Here is a 26,211-nt window from a genome sequence, read left to right on the forward strand (position 1 = left end):
GATAAGACACAGACTGGAAAGTTATCACGCATACATATATATAAAAATAAGATATATGTATTTATATATGTGTGTGTGTGTGTGTGTGTATATGTAAACTATTGTTTTATATGTGGGACCACATAAACTATTACAAAGGGTTGAATATACTTCAGAATCTCCATTATCAACAGACTCAATAAGAAATCTCTAGGGGCTAGGGATGTGGCTAAGCAGTAGAGCAACTCCCCTAGCACTGTGTGCAAGGCTCTGGGTTCAATACTCAGCACCACATAAAAACAAACAAATAAAATAAAGGTATTATGTCCAACTACAACTGAAAAATAAATATTAAAAAAAAAAAAGAAGTCTCCAAATAAAACTGGCAAAGCGGCACCTGCCATAATTCCAGTGAACTAGGCAGGCTGAAGCAGGAGGATTGCAAGTTCAAGGCCAGCCTCAGCAACTTAACAAAGGCCCTCAACAACTTAGTGAGACCCTGCTTCAAAACAAAAAATAAAAAGGACTATGGATGTAGCTCAGTGACAAAAGTGTCCTTGGGTTCAATATCCAGTACCCGAAGAGGTTCATAAGAAATTAAATAATTTCTGGTAAAACATTTGGGTGTTGAAGTACACAAAAGAATAGGGGGACCGAAGTATAGCTCAGTGATACAGTACATTTATTAACATGTTCCAGGTTCTGTCAAGACCCTGGGTTCAATTCCCAGCACCAAAGAGGAAGAGAATAAAAAGATACTGATAAATGATAAAAATATATGTTACTTATATCCAGCAGTAAATATGGAATCAAGGCAAAATTGTGATTCTTTTTTACTTAATTTACATATTCATAAATTTTTATACCTTCAGGATGTACTTTCACTTAAGTACCTGTTCTTTTGATTTTTAAGAATCACAGATGAGGGGAGCTTACCAATGGGACCACTAATGACAAGACAGATACCTTCAAAGATTATAAAATGCACATCAAAATACTCAGCTTCACTTATTACATTAAGATTATACACAAAAATAAAGTACTTAATCGGGAGCATGGTCTAAGAATACACTTCAACTTAACTACTCCCTCTTTGGAATACATGCTTCCATAGTGTGATATCTTTAAGGTACTTAGTGATTTTTTTAGATGTGTATACTCCTGATCACTTCAAGAGATTCACATGTATATGTGAATCCTCAATTTATATGATTTGAGGGGCTTTTAGAGTCATGCAAGCAGATGGCCTCTTTTTGTCACTTGGGGAGAAGTCCTACATACTCTTCAGTCTCTGTCCCTACTAACATTTTTTATGTCTTGTCTGACCTTTTAATAATGATTCCAATGTTCTTTTTATTAACTGTTGTTGCTCAATTCCTTCATTCCAAACAACCCACATTCAAGACTCTTGAAGAGGCAAGCATTCTAAAGGTGGGGGGTGAGCAACCAAGGAAACAAATGAACAAAATAATTTAAAATAGTTACAAATACTTTTTCTGTAAAGGGCCAGATAATAGGTTTTGGAACCACATAAAATCTCTGACCCATATTCAGGCTTTTTTGTTTATACTTAGTTTTAGAACACTTTAAAACTGCCAGAACCATTTTTAGCTCACAGTACAAAACCAGGCTACCTCCTAGATTCCGCCTGTAGCAGTAAGTAGTTCAACTGTCATTATACTATAAGGATTAGGCATGGTATTCTAGTTATCCACAGTACTCAGTGAATTTCTTTAAAGGCAAAAATGAAGGAGTCAACTTGGAAGAAATGCTCCAGTAAGTGGCTTGTTGTTAATCCAGGCAAAAAATAATAAGGGTTGTGGGGTATAGCACAATGGTAGAGCACTTGCCTCATCTGCACATGGCCCAGGCTCATACCGCAACACCACAAATAATTAAAAAAAAAAAAAAAAAGGTCATGGTTGTTACAGAGAGTGGTAGCAGAAATAAATGAAGGGATGGGCTGGACAGTGGTGCACACCTATAATCCCAGAGGCTCAGGAGGCTGAGGCAAGAGGATCACAAGTTCAAAACCAGCCAGCGGGGGCTGGGGATGTGGCTCAAGTGGTGGGACACTCGCCTGGCACGCGTGCAGCCTGGGTTCGATCCTCAGCACCACATACAAACAAAGATGTTGTTTGCCAAAAACTAAAAAAAAAATATTAAAATTCTCTCTCTCTCTCTCTCTCTCAAAAAAAAAAAAAAAAAGCCAGCCTCAGCAACTTAGCAAGGCTCTAAGCAACTTAGAGAGACCCTGTCTCAAAATAAAATAAAAAAATAAACAAGCTGAGGATGTGACTCAGTGGTTAAGCACCCCTTGGTTCAATCCCTAATATCAAATTAATTAATTAATTAAAAAATAAATGAGGGGGGCTGGGGGTTGTGGCTCAGTGGTAGAGTGCCTAGCACATTTGAGGCCCTGGGTTTGATCCTCAGCACCACATAAAAATAAATAAATAAAAACAAAATATTGTGTACAACTAAAAGAAATAAATATTTTTTAAATGTGATGACAGAAATTAACTATGGATTTAAAAACATGGAAATAATTTGTGATCTTTTTTTTATTTATTATTGCAATGGATAGAGATTGAGTATGTACCTCAGTTTTCTAGTAGAGTGTGTTAGTGTAAGAGAAATCAAAATATGAAAAGAACTTAGTCATAATATCTGACACAGAGTAAGCAGCATGTAAGTGTTGGCAAGCAATGATTGTTATTAATTATTTTTTCCTACCCTAAATAAGACAAGACATGTTTTTTTCTTTGCCATTTTTTCAAAAGTTGGCTGTCTTTATTCTTAATAATTGCAAGGGTTCTTCACAAATTCTAGGTACAATTTCTTTTATCAGACATATGATTTATAAGCATTTTCTCTCAGTATATGGCTTGTCTTTTCATTTTCTTTGTTTTTCTTTTTTTATTCTAATTTGTTATATATGACAGCAGAATGCATTACAGTTCATATTATACATACAGAACACAATTTTTCATATCTCTGGTTGTATACAAAGTATATTCACACCATTCATGCCATTAGTGTCTTCATACATGTGCTTAGGGTAAAGATGTCCATCTCATTCCACCATCTTTCCTACCCTCATGTCCCCTCCCACCCCCTTGCCCTATCTAGAGTTCATCTAATCCTCCCTTATTCCTCCTCCCAACCCCACCTCGAATCAGCCTCCTTATATCAGAGAAAACATTCAGCATTTGGTTTTTTGGAATTGGCTAACTTCACTTAGCATTATATTCTCCAACTCCATCCATTTACCTGCAAATGCCATGATTTTATTCTTTTTAATTGTTGAGTAATATTCCATTGTGTATATATATACCACATTTCTTTATCCATTCATCTAGGGCATCTAGATTGGTTCCACAGTTTAGCTATTGTGTAAGACATCTTATCCTTCCTTTTAAAGCCATTCATAGTGCTGTGTGTAGCTCAGTGATACAGCACTTGCCTAACATGTTTGAGGCCCAGATTCTGATCCCCAGCAAAGCAAATAAATAATAAAATATAAGACCATTCATGGTTAATAATCTATTCTTATAATATTACCCTCTAATAATACAAATATTTAGGACACTGTGGAGATATAACAAACTTTTTTCCCACATGTTGAAGTTAAGCCATCTCCTACCACTCTTCAAATATGACCTTCCATTGACTTAATAGATTCACTTCTAAAGATCATAAGACCTATATGAAGGTCAACGACTTGCTACATTTGCCCCAGAAACTTAAAAATCATGTATGTGATTCCTGAAACAGAAAAATCAGAAAGTATACTCATTCTCAATGAACTACCACCAATAATTATCAAAGTCAAAAAAAAAAAAATCACAGCCAAATAATATATTTTGTTATATATGACAGCAGAATGCATTACAGTTCATATTATACATATAGAACACCATTAAATCTCAGTATACCACCTTCTCTAGTAAATTTGTTTCATCAGAGCCAACATATCCTTTTATTGGTATCTCAATGGAATCTAACTTAAAATATAGTCAATGAGGGGCTGGGGTTGTGGCTCGGCAGTAGAGTGCTCACCTAGCATGTGTGAGGCCCTGGGTTCAATCCTCAGCACCACATAAAAATAAGCAAATAAAATAAAGGTATTATGTCCAACTACAACTAAAAAATAATAATATTTTAAAAATTAAAAAATGAAAAAAAATTTAGAAGTCATACTTTGAAACATACACATTACGATAACTGAGATTAGCTATTTAGCAAAAGTTTACCATAGCAATTGTTATAGTTTAGATGTGAGATGTCCCCAAAAGTTCATGTGTGAGGAATGAAAGAAAGTTTGGAGGTGGAATGATAAGGTTGTAAAAGCCAATCATTCCACTGATGGGGACTGACTGAATGGTAACTATACACAGATGAGGTATGGGTGAAGGAATAGGTTAATAGGGGCATACCCTTGGGGTTTATATTTTGTCTGTGGTAAGGAGAACATTCTATTATCTCTACTTCCTGGTACCCAGCTGCTTTCCTGTACCACACAATTTGGCCATGATGTTCTGCCTCATCTTAGGCCCTAAGGAATGGAGTTGGCCACCCACGGACTGAGTTGTCTAAAACTATTAAGCCCCAAAATAAACCTTACCTCCTCTCATAGTTCTTGTCAGGTCTTTTTTGGTCACAGCAGTAAAAAAGCTGACTGAAGGAGCAATAATTTTATAGCAAAAGGTCCTTGAGAGTTTAAAAAAGCTGAAAGAAGAAAAAAAGCACTGATATAATCTTTCTCATTTCAACAACTTTCACAGACAAAATTGAAGTGTCTACTAACAGAAACAAACCAACAGAAAATGCCAACGATGGCAAATGATATGTGAATTTGGTATCACAGTTTAATAAAAGTAAAACACTTTACTAAATTTTGAAAAAAAAGTACAGAGAAATAGCTATGTGACCTAAGGCAAATTACTTAACTTGAAATATTATTCACTGGCATTTTATCATGGTCTAGTGCCAGGGTCAAAAAATGCTATAAGGGATAAGACAATTAATATTGTAGGCTTTGCAGGTCCTATGGGGTCGTATGTCCAAAATATTCAACTCCACCCTTGTGGAATGAAAGTAGTTATAACGAAAACTTATAACATCACCTACCTTTTATTCATGAAAGGTAAAATCCAGGGGAAAACAATTAAGTGATGGAAAGTTAGGCTTGACAAAGCACTACTGTACTATAATTAAAAAATAAATAAAACTATGCCTTATACATTTTCAACAGGAATGAGAAGAAAAGCAAAGCTTATGTTATCTCAGTATGCCAGCAAATTTGTTCATATTTATTAAAGACTTAAAAAAATACTTTTGAACCTGGACAAATTATTAAAAAAAAATAAAGGGCTAGGGATGTGGCTCAAGCGGTAGCGCACTCGCCTGGCATGCGTGCAGCGCTGGGTTCGATCCTCAGCACCACATACAATTAAAGATGTTGTGTCCGCTGAAAACTAAAAAATAAATATTAAATTCTGTCTCTCTCTCTCTCTCTCTCTCTCTCTCTGCCACTGCTTAGAAAGCAGATCTGCCCATTAGGGTACTCCTTGAAGAAGACTGTGAGGTGGGCTCCAACCAGCCTAGGTTGATGACATTATATCTAGAGGATGATTAAGTTCTTACATTAAAAAAATTTTTTTTAAATAAATAAAATAAAATACTGAGAGTTCTGCTTCCAGTCAGAACATAGGTCACAAGAGAGAATCATTCCCATTATTTAAAATAAGAAAAAGCTAGAGAAACTTAAAAAAAAAGTCAAAATTTTAAAACCCAGACAACTGAGAATACACAGAAGTATTATTAGAAAAACTCAATTCCATTCAGGAATAAGCCCCTTCTAGGTAAACAGACAAATGATTACTTTTTTTTTTTAAGTGTAAATGGACACAACACAATGCCTTTATTTTTTTATGTGGTGCTGAGGATCGAACCCGGGTCCTGCTTTCAACTCTAACGTCACAGTGAGCAAAGGGGCAAATAATCCTACAGACCAATAATAGAATGAAATCCAGGAGTCCCAGAAATAAAGCTACTCAACATGATCTAAAAATTTCTCCCCATTGGAGCTTTTATGCAGTAATCCAGAGAATGACTACAAGGACAAAGTAAGAAATTCAAGAGTAGAAATCCAAGTGCTAGGTTAAAAAGCAGAAACATCTCTGGAAACTAGCTATACTTAAATCCTAAATTCTGTTGTAGAGTGGAGACTGAATCCACTCTTAAAACACTTGAAACTCAAAGGAACACAGGGACACATTCCTGTAATCCCAGCAACTCGGGAGGCTGAGACAGGCAGATCCCAAGTTAGTTGTTCTTATTGTTGTTGTTGTTGTTGTAGATGGACAGAATGCCTTTATTTTATTTGTTTATTTATATGTGGTGCTGAGGATCAAACCCAGTGCCTTACACATACTAGGCAAGCACTCTGCCACAGACCTACAGCCCCAGCCCAGATCCCAAGTTTAAGGACAGCCTTGGTGACTAAGAAAGACAGTATCTTATAATAAAAAAATAAAAACAATGAAGCTCAGTGGCAGAGTGACCCTAGGTTCAATCCCTAGTACCAAAGGTGGGGGGAGCAGGGGGCAAAAACAATTTGGAACCAAAACTATAGTTGCAATCCAGTCAATATATAATTCAATTTCATGTAAGAATAAATACAGAAACTCCTAACCCTTTGGTCTGTCTGAAGAATTGGCATGTCTTTTTCCAGGAGGAAACAACTAAGAACTTCATTCTTACTATTTATTTGTTTTATATGTGATATTCACAAGGATATATAATATATACTTGAGGATTCATGAAAATGTTACCCATAGGTAAGAGAAAAAAAGTCAAAACAAGCCCACCGATGACTCAAATTGAAATGATCTAAAACTTTTAAATTTTATAAAAATAACTTAAGATCTTACGAGTAATGTATACAATCACATATACAGATGATTTAATATATTGTAGCAAAAAAATGAAAAAAAATTTTTAAAAAGAGTCAAATGGAAATATTCAACTTAAACATATGATATTTGAAATGAAAAGTTCACCAAACAGGCTAATAATGAAGAGAACAGATAATGAATTCAGAAAAATCAAAAGAAATTATCCAAATTAAGGCAAAGAGAAAAAAAGAAGGAAACAAAGAAAAAAAGATCAGGATCAGAGTCAAAACACCTGTGAGGCAATACCAAACAAACTGAATGATAAAGAGAATGGGGGTCAGCAGAAATGGCAGCAGACTCTTTTCCAAAATTGATAACACATAAACCCATAGATCAAAAAAACTCAGCAAACCAGAAATCAAATAAATCAAAAAGTAAACTGCGCCCAAGTACATCACAGTCAAAATTGCTGGAAATCAAAAACAAAACCTTTTTAAAGTACCCAAAGAAATAGGACACATTATATTTAAGGAAACAAGAAAAATGACAGTTGACTTTTCATTAAAACAGTAGAAGCAAGAAAATAACAGGTAATATATTTGAATCACTGAAAGAAAAAAAGATGGACAACCTATATTCTAAACCCTGAGAAACTATCATTTATACGTGAAAGTTAAGTATGTTTTCAGATGGACAAAAGCTAAAAGAATTCAGCAGCAGACATACAATTTAAGAAGTTTCTTCAGATCAAAGGAAAATAATCTCAAATGGAAGTCTGAATCTGCAGGAAATAATGATGAATACAAGAAAATACTGGGAACTAGACAGCCGAGTTCATTCTCATCAATTCTATTCGATTTTGTACTGGAGGTAACAGCCAGTACCATGAAGCAAGTAATAAAAAAAAAAAAAAAAACTGAAGGCATAAAGATGGGAAGCAAGAATTATATTTATTCTCAGATAGCATGTCTTCAGATACAAGAGGACCCAGAGGAATAGATAAACAAGTAAAACTAACAAGTGAATTCAGCAAGTTCAAAAAATATAAATTCAGCCCAGTATGATGGCACATGTGTGTCTGTAACCCCACCCAGTAGGTTGACAGGCTGAAAGTTGGAAAGTTTGAGTCCAGCCTTGGCAACTTAGCAAAATCCTGTCTCAATTTTTAAAAAGAGTTAGGGATGCAGTTCAGTGGCAGAGCACCCTAGGGTTCAATCCCAGCAACCCCCCCATAAAAAGGATAAAAAGTCAATATACACAAAATGAATATATTTCTAAATACTACATGAAACAATGGAAAGTTGAATTTAAACGTCAATATTTATAATATAACCAAAACAGAATACTTAGCAATAAAATTAACAAAAGGTCAAAGACCTGCCAGGTACAGTGTCGCACGCCTGTGATCCCATCAGCCTGGGAGGCTAAGGCAGGAGGATCTTGAGTTCAAAGCCAGCCTCAGCAAAAGTAAAGTGCTAAGCAACTCAGTAAGACCCTATCTCTAAATAAAATACAAAATAGGGCTGGGGATGTGGCTCACTGGTCAAGAATTCAATCCCTGGTACCAAAAAAAGAAGTGAAAGACCTCTAAACTGAAAACTATAAAACTTTCTTGAAAAAAAATTCTTCATAAATGTACAGATACACTATGTTCAAGAATAAGATGATTCAGTATTATTAAAATACAAATTGTGAGACAAACATTCAACCCACTGAGCTATATCCCTTGCCCAAAAAAACAAAAACAAAAATACAAATTGTAAAAAAAGGGATTATCTGCTTAGGTTCCAATTAGTCTCCATGACTTATTCACAATATGACTGTGGGCAGACTAAATTCTCTAAGCCTTTATATTCCTCTTCCATTAGTAAACTAGAGCTAGTCAAGTGCTGGGTCATACAGTTGTAAAAGTGGAATATAAAGCTCTGGCCTTATCTGTTCCATGAATGAATAAACAGGTGGCATCATTACTATTGTAGAGCAATAGTAATTACCAAGCCCTTTCCAGGGGCACCTCTTACCCAGGAGGACTCTGAGACTTGGAAGGTAGGCATGGCCTCTCCTAAAGGCCAGTAGCCTATATATCACACCCACAATACTCAGATATCTAGAAGACTGTCCTGGAATAAAGGCCATGTCCATTGCAGCCCCATGGGATCTGTTCCAAATATGGAGTTCACACCTACCGAAAAAGGAACTTTTCTGACAATCTGGATGGTTCAAAAGTGACTTTTCTGTCAGGAACAGTGGCTCACACCTATAATCCCAGCAGCTTGGGAGGTTGAGACAGGAGGATCTTGAGTTCAAAGCCAGCCTCAGCAAAAGCAAGGTGCTAAGCAACTCAGTGAGACCCTGTCGCTACATAAAATATAGAATAGGGCTGGGGATGTGGTTCAGTGCCCCTGAGTTCAATCCCTGGTATTGCCCCCCGAAAAAAGCAACTTTCCTGAGCTAGGGGTATGGCTCAATGGCAGAGCATTTGATTAGTATGTACAAGGTCCTTGGTTTGATCCCCTGCAAAACACACACACACACACAAGGTTCTTGGTTTGTTCCCCTGCAAAACACTCACACACACACACACACTCACACACTTTCCCAAAGTTGATCTACAGATTCAACACAATACCAATCCAAATTTCAGCAAAATTACTTTATGATATTGACAAATTTATTATAAATTTTATATGGAAAGGTTAAAAAAAAAAACAAGAATAGCTAACAATGTTGAAAGAAAAAAACAAAAAACAAGGTCAAACACTATGGACCATCAAACTTACTATAAAGTTAACATAATCAAGATAACAGGTACTGGAAGCCAGGAGTGGTGGCACACACCTGTAATGTCAACTACAAAGGAAGCTTAGCCAGGAGGATCTCAAGTTCAAGGCCAGTTCAAGGGCAATTTAGCAAGACCCTATTCTCAAGTAAAAAGTAAAAAAGGCTATGGATGTAGCTCAGTGGTTGAATGGCCCTTGGTTCCATCCCCAGTAACAGAATGTTGGGAGCTGGTATAGGAAAAACAATGTAATACCCAAACAGATCAATGGAACATAAAGAGCTCAAAAAGAAACCCATACTAATGGAGTCAACTGATTTTTTAAAACTATCTTTGTTTTGTTTATTTGTTTTTACGTGGTGCTGAGGATCAAACCCAGTGCCTCACAGATGCAAGGCAAGCGCTCTGCCACTGAGCCACAACCCCAGCCCCAAGTCAACTGATTTTTGACAAAAAAAAAAAAAAAAAAAATGGTGCTGAGACAAATGGACAGTCATATGCAAAAACTAAAATAAAGAATCTAGACACGGACTGGGGATGTGGCTCAGAGAGCACTCACCTATCATGCATGAGGCACTGGGTTCGATCCTCAGCACCACATAAAAATAAAGATATTGCATCCACTGATAACTAAAAAATATTTTTTAAAAAGTATCTAGACACAAATTTTATATCTTTCACAAAAATTAATAGACCTAAGTGAAAACATAAAATTATAAAACTCCTAGAAGATAAGAACACATGGGGAAACCTAAGTCATTTTAGGGTTGGTGATAACTCCAAATATGACACTAAAAATACAACCATGATAGTGGCAAATTTGACTTCATTAAAATTAAAAACTTCTGCTCAGCAAAAGATACTGTGAAGAGAATGAAAAGGCAAGCCACAAAACAAAAGAACATTTTTCCAAAATACATATATAATAACGAAACGGTATTCAAAATATACAAATTCTTAACATTCAACAACAAGAAAACAAACCAACTAAAATGGGCAAAAAAGAAAAAAGATCTGAAGACATCCCCCCAAAGATGTACAGATGGCAAATAAGCATATGAAAGAGACTCAAAATCAGATATCACTAAGGAATTAAAAATTAAAACAATGAGTTTGTACCATAAACCCATTAGAATGGCAAAAATACAATACAATGACAACACCAAATGCTGATGAGGAAGTTGAAAAACAGGAACTTTCATTCACTACTGGTGGAAGTGCAAAATATCACAGCCACTCTAGAAGACAGTGTGGCAGCTCTCTAAATATTATAAGTTTTTATTTCAATAATTTGGATTAAATTATTTCTTCAACAAATATCTAACTTTAATTTTTTTTTAAAGAGATGTGGTTCCTCTATGTTGTCCAGACTGGCCCCAAATTCCTGGGCTCAAGCAATTCTCCTAAGCCTCCCCAGGAGCTGAGACCACAGGCATAGGTCACTACCCTGAGTACTTCAGATCCTTTTAAGCAGAATAAACCAAACAGGTTTTATACATTTCGTACAAATTTGGAAGCTTATAATAAATGTTAATTTTTATATGACAAAGTGATATTAATAGAAACTAACAGGAGCAAAATTATGTGTTTCCATCCTCGATATCACCAGATTGCTTTACTTACAGTTTATAGACAAGCTTTTCATGCTGTCAGCCTAACAACCTATAAATACCCTTCTGTTCACATTTGCTGTTTCTTATTTGTGTGACATAAGAAACCAAATACATATTTTATTTGTCTAAAATAAAACTAAATAAGATTGAAAGCATTATATATCTAAAAAGAATCATAAAAAAATGACTTTGCAAATGTGAAAAGAATTTCTAAAATTATACAATTAAAATTAAAAATGGAATCACTTAAGAGAAGAATGAGTAAATTAAAAGAGATCAAGAAATAATCCATAGTGAAAGAAAAAACACATAAAAAGAAAAAAAAAAGGAACATAAGAATGAGTGATAAGGATGGGGATATAGGTCAATAGAAGAGTGCATGCTTGTATTGTAAAACTCTGGGCTCAATCTCCAGCACAGAAAAAATGAAGGAAGGAAGGAAGGAAGGAAGGAAGGAAGGAAGGAAGGAAGGAAGGAAGGAAGGAAAAGTTGAACAACCTAACATGTATTTAAATTACAGATCCAGAAAAAGAAAAAACTCTGAAATTCTAAGATCCTTTTCTCTAAAAGCAATTAAATAAAAATCAGTAATGAGTGGGTTTAACAAATGGTGTTTTTCAAGACGGCCATGGTAGTATATATCCCATGCCATTTACCATTTTACAATGTGACATGGACACTGTCCCCTATATTCCTTTCTCCTTCAACATGAAATATTGATAACACATATAACTAAAGGACTAGTATCCAAAACATACACAGAATTTCTAATAAATCAGTAAGAAAATAGCAAAACTAATAGCAAAAATTGGGCAAACAAGTTGAACATATATTTCACAAGAAGAAATTTAAATGACTATGAAAAGATGTTCCACTTCATTAATAATTGTGGAAATGAAAATTAACACCATGAGATAACATCACAACCTTCAGATTGGCAAAAATTAGAGCCAGCTAACACCAAGTATTCAGGAGGATTCAGAACAATGGAAATTCTCACACACTGTATTGATGGAGGTATAAACTGAATCAAAAACTTTGAAAACCTCTTTGCCATTATTAAAGTTTGAGTATGTGCATATGTTGAGACCCAGAAATTCTACTTCAAGGCAGGCTAGAGAACCATCTGCATACATGCAAACATGAAAAAGTACTGACCACTGCACTATCGGTACAGTAAGAGCAAGAAATTGAAATCTATTCAAATGTTCATCAAAACTGGAATGAATAAACTGACCTGTACTCCAATGGATCATTTTACCTCAATGAAATCTGATGAACTAAACTACAACAACATGTAATTAATTTCACAAATATAATGCTGAACGAAATTTCTTCAATCACATAAAATACACAGTATAAAGTTTAAAAACCTACATAAGGATATAAGGCATATAAGCGTGTACCCTTGGCATTTAAAATTATGAAGAAATGATGGACGCAAATATTAGGATAATAGTCACTTCCACAAAGGGACATGTTGACAAGTGGAGGGAAGGTAAGAGGGGAGTACTTCTGGTATACTGGCCTGAGCAATGGACAATACAAATATTTACTTCATAATTTTCTTTAAACTGTATGTGTTAACACATACTCATGTAAATATAAGTGAAAAAGACAAAAATAACAATTGCATATGATTGCTATGAGAATTTGATATAATAAGACAACATAAGCAAGTCTGGTACCTAGGTGTATACAATTTTAAAAAATAATAAAAAACTACTATTAATTACATAATACTGTTTACCCTCCACAGTGCCCAGCACAGCAACATACTCATGGTAGGTGCTCAAATATTTTGTTCAAAAAATGAAACAAGCCAGTTACGGTGGCACATGCTTATAATCCCAGTGGCTCAGGAGGATCTCAAGTTCAAAGCCAGCCTCAGCAACTCAGTGAGATGCTTAGCAACTCAGTGAGACCCTGTCTCTAAATAAAAATTTTTAAAGGGGCTGGGGATGTGGCTCAGTGGTTAAGCACTCATGGGTTCAATCCTTGGTACCAAAAAAGAAACAAATTCCATTCAATAACTAGAATAAAAACAATATATGGTATCCCTCTCTTAGGACTCCTCTCCTTTGGGAGTTCTGCTTTCTTTCTGTTAAGCTAATAAATTCTGTTACTTTTGTGGGGGAAAAAAGAAAATTTAGATTTGAGTGGTTAGGTTCTTCAACTTCCAATCTCTAGTCCTCAAACTCCAAAGCTTGAATTCCTTGTAATCCAACAGGCATTCTCTCCCATCCCTTTGGTAATTTTCCTAATTGATCTCTTTCTCCTAACAGACTACACATTCTATCTGCCTTACTATACTGTAAGTATAGAATGCTTAGAACCCTATAATCTGGGAGGTTTAAGGCAGAAGAGAGCAAGGGGGTAGTTAAAGTTAAGGAAAAAAGAATAAGGGGAGGTTGTAGGAAAATCCAGTGAGGACAGAATATTTAACTATTCTCACGTAAAATCACCTAACACATCAAGTTTTAGTTCCAATGCTTCAAGAAGCCAGGGAAGCACAGAAAATAAAAGCAGGCAAGCAAATTATCTATTATCTCTTCAAACCCTTGTACCATAAAACAAAGCAAGTTAACGTTCACTATCATCCATACCCTAATATTAAAAGGCAAGAAAATACAACTGCATGTGAAAAATATCTATTTCTTTTAAAATTCTTTCAACAACAAAATTCTCTGATGATGAGCCTCTCTGGACAAAAATCAACTCTTTCTCAATTACTTGGGAAAGAAATTTTATTTTATTTATTCAATATGCATTACATAGTTATTATATTATACACAGTTCAAAAGATTAAATACAAATATGCAGCAGAACCAAATTTGTTGAATAGATAATGATACACTCACATAGAATATTATGTCTCCATTTTAAAAAAAAAGAATGAGGGGCTGGGGATGTGGCTCAAGCGGTAACGCACTCTCCTGGCATGCGCAGGGCACTAGGTTCGATCCTCAGCACCACATAAAATAAAAAATAAAAAGATGTTGTGTCCACCGAAAACTAAAAAATATTAAAAAAATTCTCTCTCTCTCTCTCTCTCTCTCTCTCTCTCTCTCTCTCTCAAAAAAAATAAATGAATAAATAAATAAAAGAATGAAAAAGACGTTTTTGTACAGAATATACTAAATAAAATTTTTAAAAATTTAAATAGGTACAAAACAGTATATATCATATTTTAATTCTGGTGTATAAATGGAGACTATGCTACATCTTATTTTTGAAGGAAAAAAATTTTGGAATGATTAATTAAAAACTTTCAAAATTGGTTATTTGTAGGGGGACAGAAAGCAGAAAAGAGATGGGTTTAAGAAAATAAGAGTCCTAAGTTTACTTTTTCATTTGGTTTCTCCTTTTGAACTAAGTAAATACTTTACATACTCTAAAAAATTAAAAAAAACAAAGGAAGCAAATTCTAAAATGAAAAATAAGTAGAATTAGCTGCTTATCAAATTGGCAAAAAATCACACAAAGAAAAATTTTCAAGTTACTTCTCAACATAATACTCACAACAATAAGTATATAGGGTATAATCTAAAGCCAAAAAGAAATGCAGAGCTGAGTATGGTGGTGCACACTTGTAATGCCAAAAACTCAGGAGGCTGAGACAGGACGATCACAAATTTAAGACCTGCCTCAGCAACTTAGTGAGGCCCTAAGCAACTTAGTGAGACCCTGTCTCAAAATAAAAAATAAAAAGGGCTGGGGATATAGCTCAGTGGTAAAATACCACTGGATTCAATCCCCAGTACCAAAAAAAGAAAGAAAAAAAGAAATGCAAAGAAAGTTTGAACTTCACAGAGTAGTTTTATTTTGAAACTATTTTCCACATACTTAGAAAAAATCAAATGTATTAATGTTAATAAAAACCAAGATTTCAATATAAAAGAAATTTAAACTAATGTAACAAAAAAGAAACCTGCAATGTTAAATTTTAATTAGATCAATATGACAATATACTTCTCTCTCACTCTCTTTCTCTCTCTCTCTCTCTCTCTCACACACACACACACACACACACACACACACACCCCTTTTTAAAGGGGCCTAGAAGCAAAGAGCACAATAAGAAGAAGCATACTTGATATCCAGATACTGGATTCTAAATATAATCCTCCACAATAAGGAAACAAAGCTCCTTCAAGAAACTGTTGATTTTAAAACAAAAAAAGCCCACAGTGAACCAAAATATCTTGAATCCAAAAGTAAGGATTGACTCAAAAACTAATTGATTGGGGCAAAAAAGAACACAGAAGCCTGCTTGAAAGGGTCCCACTATCCTTATGTGAGACTAGTCAAGCTTCAAAAAGAATACTGTCTTCCAAGCACAGTGGCTGGCATGCCTGTAGTCACAGCTCTTTGGAAGGGAGAAGGAACTCAAATTGTAGACCACGCGGACTTAGCAAGACCTTGTCTCAACACTTTTTAAAAACACTGGGGACGTAGCTAAGTGGTAAGGCACATGCTGAGCATATGTGAGGCCCTGGGTTTGTTGTTGTTGTTTTTAAAGGCAATGTCTATAAAAATAATTGAGTAACACAACAAATAAAAGATAGACTGGGGTTGTGGCTCAGAGGTAGAACGCTCGCCTAGCATGTGTGAGGCACTGGGTTCGATCCTAAGCACCACGTAAAAATAAAGGTATTATATTAAAAAAAAAAAGAAAATTTAAAAATTGAAAAATTAAAAAAAAACCATGAGACGATTCAAAAACTCATTTCCCACCACTGTAGATGACAAATACACAACTCCTCACTCTGAAAATTAAGGAAGGAATTAAGCATTTACTCTTCCCTTCTAGCAGTAATTATAATTCACTTCTAATAGATCAAGGTTATGAAGCTCTTGCTAATTGAAACATGATAGCTCACAAATGTACAAGAATTACAGAATTAGAAAAATCCTCCATTTTGAAACCTTCAATTATGTCTAAGAATCAACAAAGGATGCTAAAATCATAAGAATATCACTCCCACAAGTTATATGCTTGATTGTAGAAGTATAAAACAACATACTTTTAAAATGGAAACATAGCAAATACCACCTAAAACCTCATTAAACTTGGATCACTAACAATGGGACACTTGATATGTTCCTCCATAATATGCAATATAATATATAACATCACCTATAAAGTATTCTTGCCAAAATTTTTTTGCATGAATATAATCAAGCCTTAACAACATACTGCCAGTTTACAAGCAATACAGAGACCAGAAGAACAAGTTAAACAATAGCACAAAGAAACAATCAGATAACTCTAGAAAACAGGCCATTCTACAAGGTAACTGATCTGCTCTCTTCAAAGAAATCTCAGGGTGATGGAAAAGGGACTGTGAGAAGGAGCTGTTCTTGATTAAAAGAAAAATTAAATGCAAAAAAAAAATTAATTCTAATTTAAACAATCATTTTAAAGGGCAACTGGGAAAATTCAAATATAGACTCAATATTAAGTGTTACTGGGGGATTATTGTTTCTTAGGTAGTAATGGTATCCTGGTGTTAAGAAAAAAATCTGAGGGGCTGGGATTGTTGCTCAGTGGTAGAGTGCTTGTTTCGCATGTGGAGGGCACCGAGTTCGAATCACAGACCACATAAAAATAAAATAAAGGTATTATGTCCATCTACAACTAAAAAAAATTTTAAAAAAGAAAAAATCTAGTTCTTAAATATATGCCAAAGAATTTTGAAGTAAACTTGTCATATTTACAACTTATTTTCAAAAGTTTCAGCAAAAATACACATACACATAGAGAACAATAAAGCAAACATGGATGGCAGAGTGTTAATTTTCATCTTTTTGCTGGGGATTGAACCCAGGGCTTCATATATACTAGGCAAACACTCTATGACTGAACTACACCTTCAGTCCCTAACTTGTAAATCCAAATTGCAGGCATATTAATATTCTTTTGCTGTCTTCTTTCAACTTTCTACATTTTTTAAAGTTTTTTATTATTAAAAAAAGTAAAGCGGAGGACAGGAAAAGAACCAAATATTATTTACAAATAAATGTCTATAGTCACCTGAAGAACTTTCTCTTACATTAAAAAAAAAAAAAAAATCCAGAGATTACTCAACCCACTATCATTTGATCAGTAAACAGATTTCAAACAAATACTTAACACACTACAAACAGAAATAGTACCAAAATCTGTCAATGATTTAAGGAATGTTTGTCATTGGCAAACAAAATACATCTTATTATATCTCATGCTGAATCAAATATATTTAACATTCATTAATCTTACTAAGATCAAAAGTGTGTTTGAACTATTTTGAATTGAACAATGATTATACTTGAAAGACAGCTAGTAAACTAGCCTAATATTTACTTCTATTAATAACAAACTTTGACTAGCCATTTATTCTAAAAGCCACAACAACAAAATTCTTAAAATTCTTGATCTCATTTTTAAACATAATAAAAATCAAGACATATTCAAGGAGGAAAAGGAATATTTGTGAGTATCTACTACATGGTTGGTGCTTTACGAAAGACGTTTAACTCCAGCCAGGTACAAAGGTGCACACCTGTAGTCCCAACTACTCTGGAGACTAAGGAAGTTACTTGAGCCCAGGAAAGTTCAAGACCACAAGCAATACAGCAAGACCCTGTCACAAAAAAAATGGGGGGGAGGAATGTTTAACAATTATCTTTTAGATTAAAACTATCAACATTCTGAAGTTCACAAATATTAAGTGACTTTTCTTTAAATGACAATTCAAAAGTGATGAGGCTGGAACTTCAAGCAAAACCTGTTGGAAATCTAGGTTTAAAAGTCCATATTCTTTCCACTTAACTGGGCATAACGGATTTAAGATTAACAGACAGAAAAGCCTAACTAAGAAAAAAAGCATATTTAAAAGAATAGCTTCATATTCAAAGAACCATATAATCTTAAAAATCAAAGCTGAGAAAAAGTACACTCTAAAATTACTGTTAGTTGTAAAAAAAAGAACCAATTTTTAGAAATCGGCTATCTAATGACACAAGGACAGCTAGTGCTTTCCTTACTGTACTTGTAAAATTATACTCCAGTTGCCCGCTGGATGACCCCATTGCCAAAATATGCTAGCAACATAATTGACAGTAAAACCCAGAGGCCAAACACCATTTGGAAAGTGCTTTTTACATGTTTACTATACCAATCCTAAGCATGCTAACTACTCAAAATTAATAGGCCACTTTCAGCAAATATACTTTGATCTATCATATTCTTTTTTACTACTCTAAAATATTTAACTTATAAACAAGAAAACTCTCCTAAATGCAAACATCCCACAATTATTTACTAGTATGTGATTTTATCTATTACATAAAAATATGCCAAAATTTCTATAATGTAAGTTATATATGTTCTTTCCATGGGGTCAAAATTCCAATACCTAGCCTTCTTGTATATTTAAAGATATATTTATAAAATATGCAGAGATACCTACAAGTTAGGAGTTTTGCCATTTACAAATAATAATACTGACAAAGACATGGAGAACATTTACACGCTATTGGTAGGATTGTAATTCAGTACAACCACTATGTTAATCCTTATAGAGGTTCCCCAAAAAACTAGGAATGAAACCACTATATGACTCAGCTATATCACTCCTTGGTATTTATCCAAAAGATAATAAGATAGTAAGCATACTATAGCAATGCACACATTCCCATGTTTACAGCGGTACAACTCATAATTGCCAAGACAGGGAACCAACTTAGGTGTCCATCAACAGATAAACGGATAAAGAAAATGCAATACAGTGACCACATACAGTGGCTCATGCCTATAATCCTGGCAACTTGGAAGGATGAGGCAGAAGGATCATAATAAATTCAAGGCCAGCTTGCATAATTACTTTAAAAATTTTTAAAGGGTTGGAGATGTAGCTCAATGGTAAATCACCCCTGGATTCATTTCCTGGTACTGAAAAAAAAAAATTGTGGTAAATATACATAATAGAGTTTTATTCAGCCATAAAGAAATTATATCATCCATAGGAAAATGGATGAAACTTAAAAGCATTATGTCGAGATATAAGCCAGGCTCAGAAAGTCAAAGGTCTTGTTTTTTCTCACACATGGAACAAAGAGGAGGAAAAAAGGGAAGTTATCTCATGAAATTAAAAAGAAAACCAGTAGAGGAAAAGGATCTGGAAAGGGAGGAGGGAAGGAAAAGGGGTGGTACCAGGGAATGACATTGACCAAATTATGTTATGTGCATGTAGGAATACGTCACAATGTTTACTGCCATTATAATGTGCCAATAAAAAATCAGTTTAAAAGAGTTATACCTTACAAAATTAAATCTATGAACTGGATTAATGACTAGAAGAGGTAGTTTACAGAGTTTTAATAATATTTTTTATTTTGATGTAGATGTTTGTTATACTGAATTTTCATCATCTATGTTCTTCTTGTATACAGCCAGTCCCTGATTTACAATAGTTCGACTTAAGATTTTTCAACTTTATTATGGTGCAAAAGTAATATGTATTCAGTAGATACAGTACTTCAAATTTTGAATTTGATCTTTTCCCAAACTAGTGAAATGCAGTACAATACTCTTGCAATCCTACCTTGTGACAACAAGTCCCAACTCCCAGTCAGCCACACAGGATCACAAGGGTAAACAACTAATACTCTATAGGATACTGTGTTGCTAAGCCACGATGTTCAGTAAATTAGGTGTTGTTAAATGTGTTTTCTACTTACAATGGGCTTATCAGGACATAACCCCATGGTAGGTTGTAAAAGGCTTATTTTTTTTAATATTTATTTTTTAGTTATAGGTGGACACTATATTTTTTATGTGGTGCTAAGGATCAAACCCGGTGCCTCATGCATGGTAGGTGAGCGCTCTACCTCTGAGCCACAACCCCAGCCCCAAAAGGCTTATACTTTTTAAAATCCCTAATCTAAAAACCTAGCTTACTATAAAGTACCAACACTATCTCTTTTACCAAAGAACTTAAAGACTAGTGGAGAAAATAGACAAATAATTGGGCAATATCACCAGAGAGCTATAATAGAAATACACAGGAATGGCACCTATCTTAATCTGGAAAGGGCAAAGGAAAGTGTCTTTAAGAAGATACACCTGAGGCTGGGGATGTGGCTCAGCCGGGGTTCAATCCTCTACACCACATACAAACAAAGATGTTGTGTCCACCGAAAACTAAAAAATAAATATTAAAATTCTATCTCTCTCTCTAAAAAAAAAAAAAGAAGAAGATACACCTGAGCCAGGCGCAGTGGCACACACCCAAAATCCCAGCTACCTGGGAGATTGAGGCAGGAGGATCACAAGTTCAAAGCCAACCTCAGCAACTGGGTGAGGCCCTAAGCAACTTAGTGAGACCCTGACTCAAAATAAAGTGGGGGGTGGGGCAGGGGCTGAGGATGTGGCTCAGAGGGTAAGCACTTCTGGTACCAAAAAACAGAACATACACCTGAACTGAGTCCTAAAGATCAGACAAGCATTAGCCAAGCAAAGAAAAAGATAAGAATCGCTGAATGTAAAGACAAGAGAAAGCCCTTTACAGGACAGGAAATCTAAAGTGCATCATAGAATTTGAGGCAAAAGGAAAAGAAAATCTAGAGAAGAGTCAGATCATAAATGACCTATGCCAGGTTCTGTGGCAACTTAGCAAGACCCTATCTCAAAATAAAACATAAAAAGGGCCGGGGATGTGGATCAGTGTTTAAGCACCTCCTGGGTTTAATCCCTGGTACAAAAAATAAAAACCAAAAAATAAATGACCTTATATACATGCCATGCTTCTTTAAACTGTATCCTAAAAGCAATAAGAAAGCATTGAAGATCTTTCAACTGGAAAGGTTGATTAAATTTATACATGTCAATTACAGTGCCTGACTGCTTACAGCCCTATACTTTTCACCATTATGATCTGCCCCACATCCAGATGAACACACAGCCAACACTGTGTGTCCAGGAGTGGTCACATTATCCATGTCCAGAAAGCCTGCTGGCAACCAATGAGAAAAAGAGCTAAGCCAGAAAAATGGATTCTTGGGAATTTAAACCAGAAAATCCTAAGAAAACTAAGAAGTTAGCTCAGGAGCTGAAGTTAAAATGTTAGCAGCAAGGAAGGAAAAAAAGGGGGGGGGGGGGGGGACAGCAGCCAGAAAGCAAGATGTTGGCACAGGAGCAACAAAGAAGTTTTAAGGAATAGAAACTAGGAATAAATGGAAGCAATGAAATAGAGGAGGAGGAAATTGGAGGAGAGAGAAAGATTAAGCCAAAAAGAAAGAGTAGGCTAGACAACAAAAGAGCACATGTAGGGCTGCCTCTATGGCTCAGTGATACAGCACTTGCCTAGCATGCATAAGGCCCTGGGTTCAACCCCCAGCACCACAAAAAAATAAAGTGAAATCTGTCTTCTCCTGCTTACAACTTTATTAGGTTTCCATTCTTCTTGAAACAAATTTATTTGGCTTTTCCTAGGTTCCCTTGGGCATGTATGTTTCCTTCAAAAAAGCATTCCATTACTTAAGATAACTTCTCTCTTCCTTGCAACTGAAAGGGCCTAATAAAAGAATATTAGAACACTTACTTTAGCGGTAGTGCAAAGAATGAAAAGAGAGTATGACAAAAGGATGCAGAGAACAGAAGTCAACAAGAACACTTAGAAAGCATTACAGAAGCACAACAGGCATTTTGAGTTAAAACAGAGTAGAGACAACAAAAGAGTAATGAAGGATAATAACCAATGATCAGAAATATGAGAACAAATGTTCAAGACTTAGTAACAAAGTAAATGTTAGTGTTGAGGCTCAGAATGTAGTGGAAGATGATTCACAAAGTTCTTAAAGGCTTCATGAAGGTATTAATAAAGGTATTAATAAATGAGGAGGAAGAAAAAAAAATTGTTGCACTTTCATCTGCGTACCTGCCCACCCACACATGCACAACTGTTTTGGAGAAAGAGGCAGAAAAGAGTTTTCTTTTGCACTTTTTTGAAAGTGCCTGTGAAACGTAAAACCAGGTGAAGATATTCAATATTCAGTAGGCAGTCATTTACAGAGGTATAGAGCAGAGAAGCAAGAGCTCTAAACAGCAGCCCTGGACTTGGGAACCAATACATTAAGTCAAGGTTGTGTTTTAAAGATGTTGGAAAAGTCTTCAATGTTTACTTCAAACTAAGTTAATACACCTAAAACATCATTCAAATTAAAAACCTTAACATTCTTGGCAAAGTATATTTTCAAAGTTCCTGCACTTCTTTGCAAATATTAAAAGTTAAACAACTACATAGTATACTCCAAATGATTAGGAAAGAAGGTGTTTATATTACTAATTTCTCCTAAAGTTTTTGTATTTTTTAAAAAAACCTAAGTTGAACCAGGCACAGTGGAATACACTGGTTGTCACAGTTCCACAGGTGATTGAGGCAGGAGGACAACTTAAGCCCAGGAGTTCAAGACTAGCCTGGACAACGTAGCAAAAACCTTCCCCATTTAAAAAAAAAAAAACAAAAAAAAACTAAGTTTTCTCTACTTTCCTAAGTACACACCACTAAATTAAGAGGAAAATATGTTAAAACATCATATATAGTGAATTTCACTACTGATGCTTAACCTACAATAAGGCTTTTTAAAAATTTTAAACATATATATTAAAATATTGCACTTTAAATGTTAGTTTTCTGTCCTAAACCTTTTCTCCTTTTATCTATAAGCTTTTGTCTCCAAAATTTATCACTACCAACTCAGCACTTGTTAACTGCAAGTTTTAGCCACATATCCACCTGTCCACTGACCATCTATACCTGAAGGACCCACATCCAACCAAACTTAACATCCCACAATGTGAACCCCTCTGTCCCTCTTTGATAAAATAAAAATCTCACTCCTTTATGTGGCTCCCTACCTCACTGAAAGGCACAGGGAGAAATCTTTACACACTCTCCCCAACCTGGAATCCAATTAAATCACCAAGTTCAGTCCCAAGTTCAGACCCATTATCATCATTTGTCTGGATTACCCTCCTGATATTAAAGCTTAAGCCTACTCTAGTCTTCAGTCCACCCTAGTCACTGCAGTCAGTGACTTTTTTTAAAAAATATTTTTTAGCTGTTGATGGACCTTTACTTTATTCATTTATTTATATGCAGTGCTGAGACTTGAACCCAGTGACTCACACATGTGAAGCAAGCACTCTACCACTGAGCTACAACCACAGCCCATGAAGTCAGTGACTTAAAAAAAAAAAATGCATATCTGATAATTTCAGTCACCAATTTTAAATCCTTGATTTTTAAATTAAATATCAAAAAGTAGTCACACTATTGTAGCTCAGAGATTCAATCAGAAACTTATATCCTTTTATGTAGGTTCAACACAAAAGAAACAGGAATTTTTTTCACTTCATGTATTAAAACATACATATAACTGATATATTTAAAAATGTGCAGTATTTTCTATAAAAGCAAAAGACCTCAAGTTCATCAAAATGGAATGCTATCCAGCCAGTAAATGATATCCATACGTCTATCAAATTATCTCTAGGATCCAGTAATTAAGTGGAAAAAAACAAGCTATACACAAAGTGTATAGTATGCAATCACTTATGTGTGTTGTGTCTTAATATACCATATGAACTTGTAAATGCTGGAAATATCACAAGAAGGATACACGAGAAGCCGGAAAGAGGTTGTTCTAAGGAAAAAGTGGGTGGCTAGAGAACTAAGAAGGAAGAGAACCATTCTACTACACTACTCTCCGGAACCTTTTGACATTTATACTAGGTCTACTTATTACCCATAATTTCAATATGATTTTCTCCCTCTCTGTCCACATACACACAAAGTTTTAAAGTAGCGACTACAAAGAGTTTTTTATCCTTTATCCCTTTAAAAGTTAAAATTATGGACTGATCATTTGATGCAACACTGTATTTCCTTCTTGACAGCTCAGGAGTAGAACCTTCAATATTTTACTATTATTGATAAAGCTTTTAGTAATGACACAATAAACATTACATTTTTTATTTTAAATTTTTTTTTAGCTGTTGATAGGTCTTTATTTATTTATATGTGGTGCTGAGAATCCAACCCAGTGCCTCACACACACTAGGCAAGCGCTCTACCACTGAGCTATATCCCCAGTCCCATTGCATGACTTTTGCACTTGCTCCTTAGAGAAGACAGCAATGCCAGGTAGAAGAAAATTATTATTAGTATGATACTAAAGTTTTCAGGGATTAAGGACGGATAGAAATATTTCCTCAGCCAATTCAAAAACAGAAAATTTAAAAAAAAAGTCCCCTAACATCTTTCAAAACTAGTATAAAATATCTGTAGAAATCTACAAGGAGGTAATGTAGATGATACATGGAAAAAATATATTCATTGGTGTAATAAGACTTAATCCTTATAGAAGCCCATAAAGTCTCAGATCAATACTAATTCTTTAGTTCTACGAAATAATATGAGGAGCAGGGTGTTCGGCCTTATAATGGCACACACGGCATGTCCTGTGCTTCGATAGATAATCTTTCCTCTCCCTCCACTTTCAGTGGCGAGAACAAACCCTCCAAACATGGGTTTCACTTCGGTCCCCTTAGTCTCACTGGGGGAATATTCTAGACTAAATCAGGACTTGGAGGCAAAGCATTTTCAATCAAAAAAAAAAAAGGATCGCAAACAGGAAGAAAGATAAGGTTTGGGAGACACTATAACAGCGGATAAAGGAGACCCAAAGCTGTGATGGTGTCTAGAGGGGCTGACCCTAATCTACTGGAGGTGAGAGCATCCCGACACAAGCTGTCCGAAAGCCCCGATGGGTAGGGGACGTGCTAGGTGGCTAGACAGTATGCCAACTGGGCGGAGGGGATGGGAGAGTCCTATTAAAAAGTGAAGGCGGGGGCAGCGACCTATCTGGGAAACCTGTGAGCTGGGGATCGCAATTGGTTAGGAAGTGGCCGTGTCTCGGGCACTACGATCGGGTCCCGCATAATGAAGTCTGCAGACTCAATATTGAGTCCTGGAAGTCTGAGGGGGTTCTGACCGGGTAGGCGCGGATGGGGAATGGTGACAGAATTGCGGCTGAGGCTGGAAAACCAACCGGGGTCTAGCCTATGATAGATACGAGGGGTTGGGTCTCTGGGGAATCCCGGCCCAGATCAGGAGTCAATAAGGCTCCGAGGCAGACCCGTTCGTGGGGCGTCTCCGCTGGGGCGGGGCGGCCCAGCGGGAGCCAAAGAGCGAGACTGGGACGTGGGCCGGGCTCGGCGGCAGGGCCGCTGGGGCGGGTCTTACCTCGGGCTGCGCCGCGGTGGCCACCACAGCTCCCTCCTCCTGGGCGGAAGCTGCCTCCCACCCTCTGCCCCAGGGTCTGGCCAAAGAAGGCAGCAGGAGCCAAGGCTACCGAGGGTCGGACCGTTGCGCGAGGGTGGGCCCACTGCCTCAAGGTCCGGGCGAGCGGCCGCCGCGCATCCCCCGCCCTGTCAGAGAGACTCCGCCCGGCCGGGGCAGGCACATCCCCCGCCGCACCCCGCCCAGAGAGCACGCGTTGGCCCGCCGCCTCAGTCGGGGTCGCCGCCTCTGCTGGTGCGGAGAGTGCTTCCACCGCCGCCTCTCACAATCCGGGCAAGACTCTCCTAAGGCCACCACCAACCGCCGCCGCGTCCCTAGTCCGTTTCGGCCCGCGCGCCCCCGACCCCGCGCACGCGGCCCCGCCCCGCGCGACTCCTCGGCTGCAGGAGAACAGGCGCGAGCGCACTTAACTCCCACGCCCCCTACTGCCAGCCTGGGCCGGCTCCGCCCGGCCCCGCCCCCGCACGTGACGACGCCAGAACGCACAACTGCGCTTGCGCAGACACGCCTATGTCCTCCTCCCCGGGCAGCCCCGCCTAGATTTTTCTTCCTCACCTTACGGCAGGACTAGGAACTCAGTTACATTCTGC

At 36.4% G+C, this 26,211-nt stretch overlaps 1 protein-coding gene across 6 annotated transcripts in view; it reads right to left on the reverse strand.

The window, feature by feature from the left end:
- The window catches only part of Myo9a (myosin IXA), a 259,456-nt gene extending 233,508 nt beyond the window's left edge, over positions 1–25,948 (reverse strand). For 5 of the 6 annotated variants that reach the window (XM_071608439.1, XM_071608438.1, XM_071608436.1 and 2 more), the window contains exon 1: positions 25,565–25,948. The gene's annotated coding sequence lies outside the window, so the exon portion shown is untranslated. Of the gene's footprint in view, positions 1–4,606; positions 4,703–25,564 lie in introns of those variants that run through there. The other variant, XM_071608435.1, reaches the window with a different exon arrangement.
- Between the last annotated feature and the right edge of the window lie 263 nt (positions 25,949–26,211).

This window comes from Marmota flaviventris, chromosome 2 (genome assembly GCF_047511675.1).
Source record: "Marmota flaviventris isolate mMarFla1 chromosome 2, mMarFla1.hap1, whole genome shotgun sequence".
Classification (NCBI taxonomy): domain Eukaryota; kingdom Metazoa; phylum Chordata; class Mammalia; order Rodentia; family Sciuridae; genus Marmota; species Marmota flaviventris.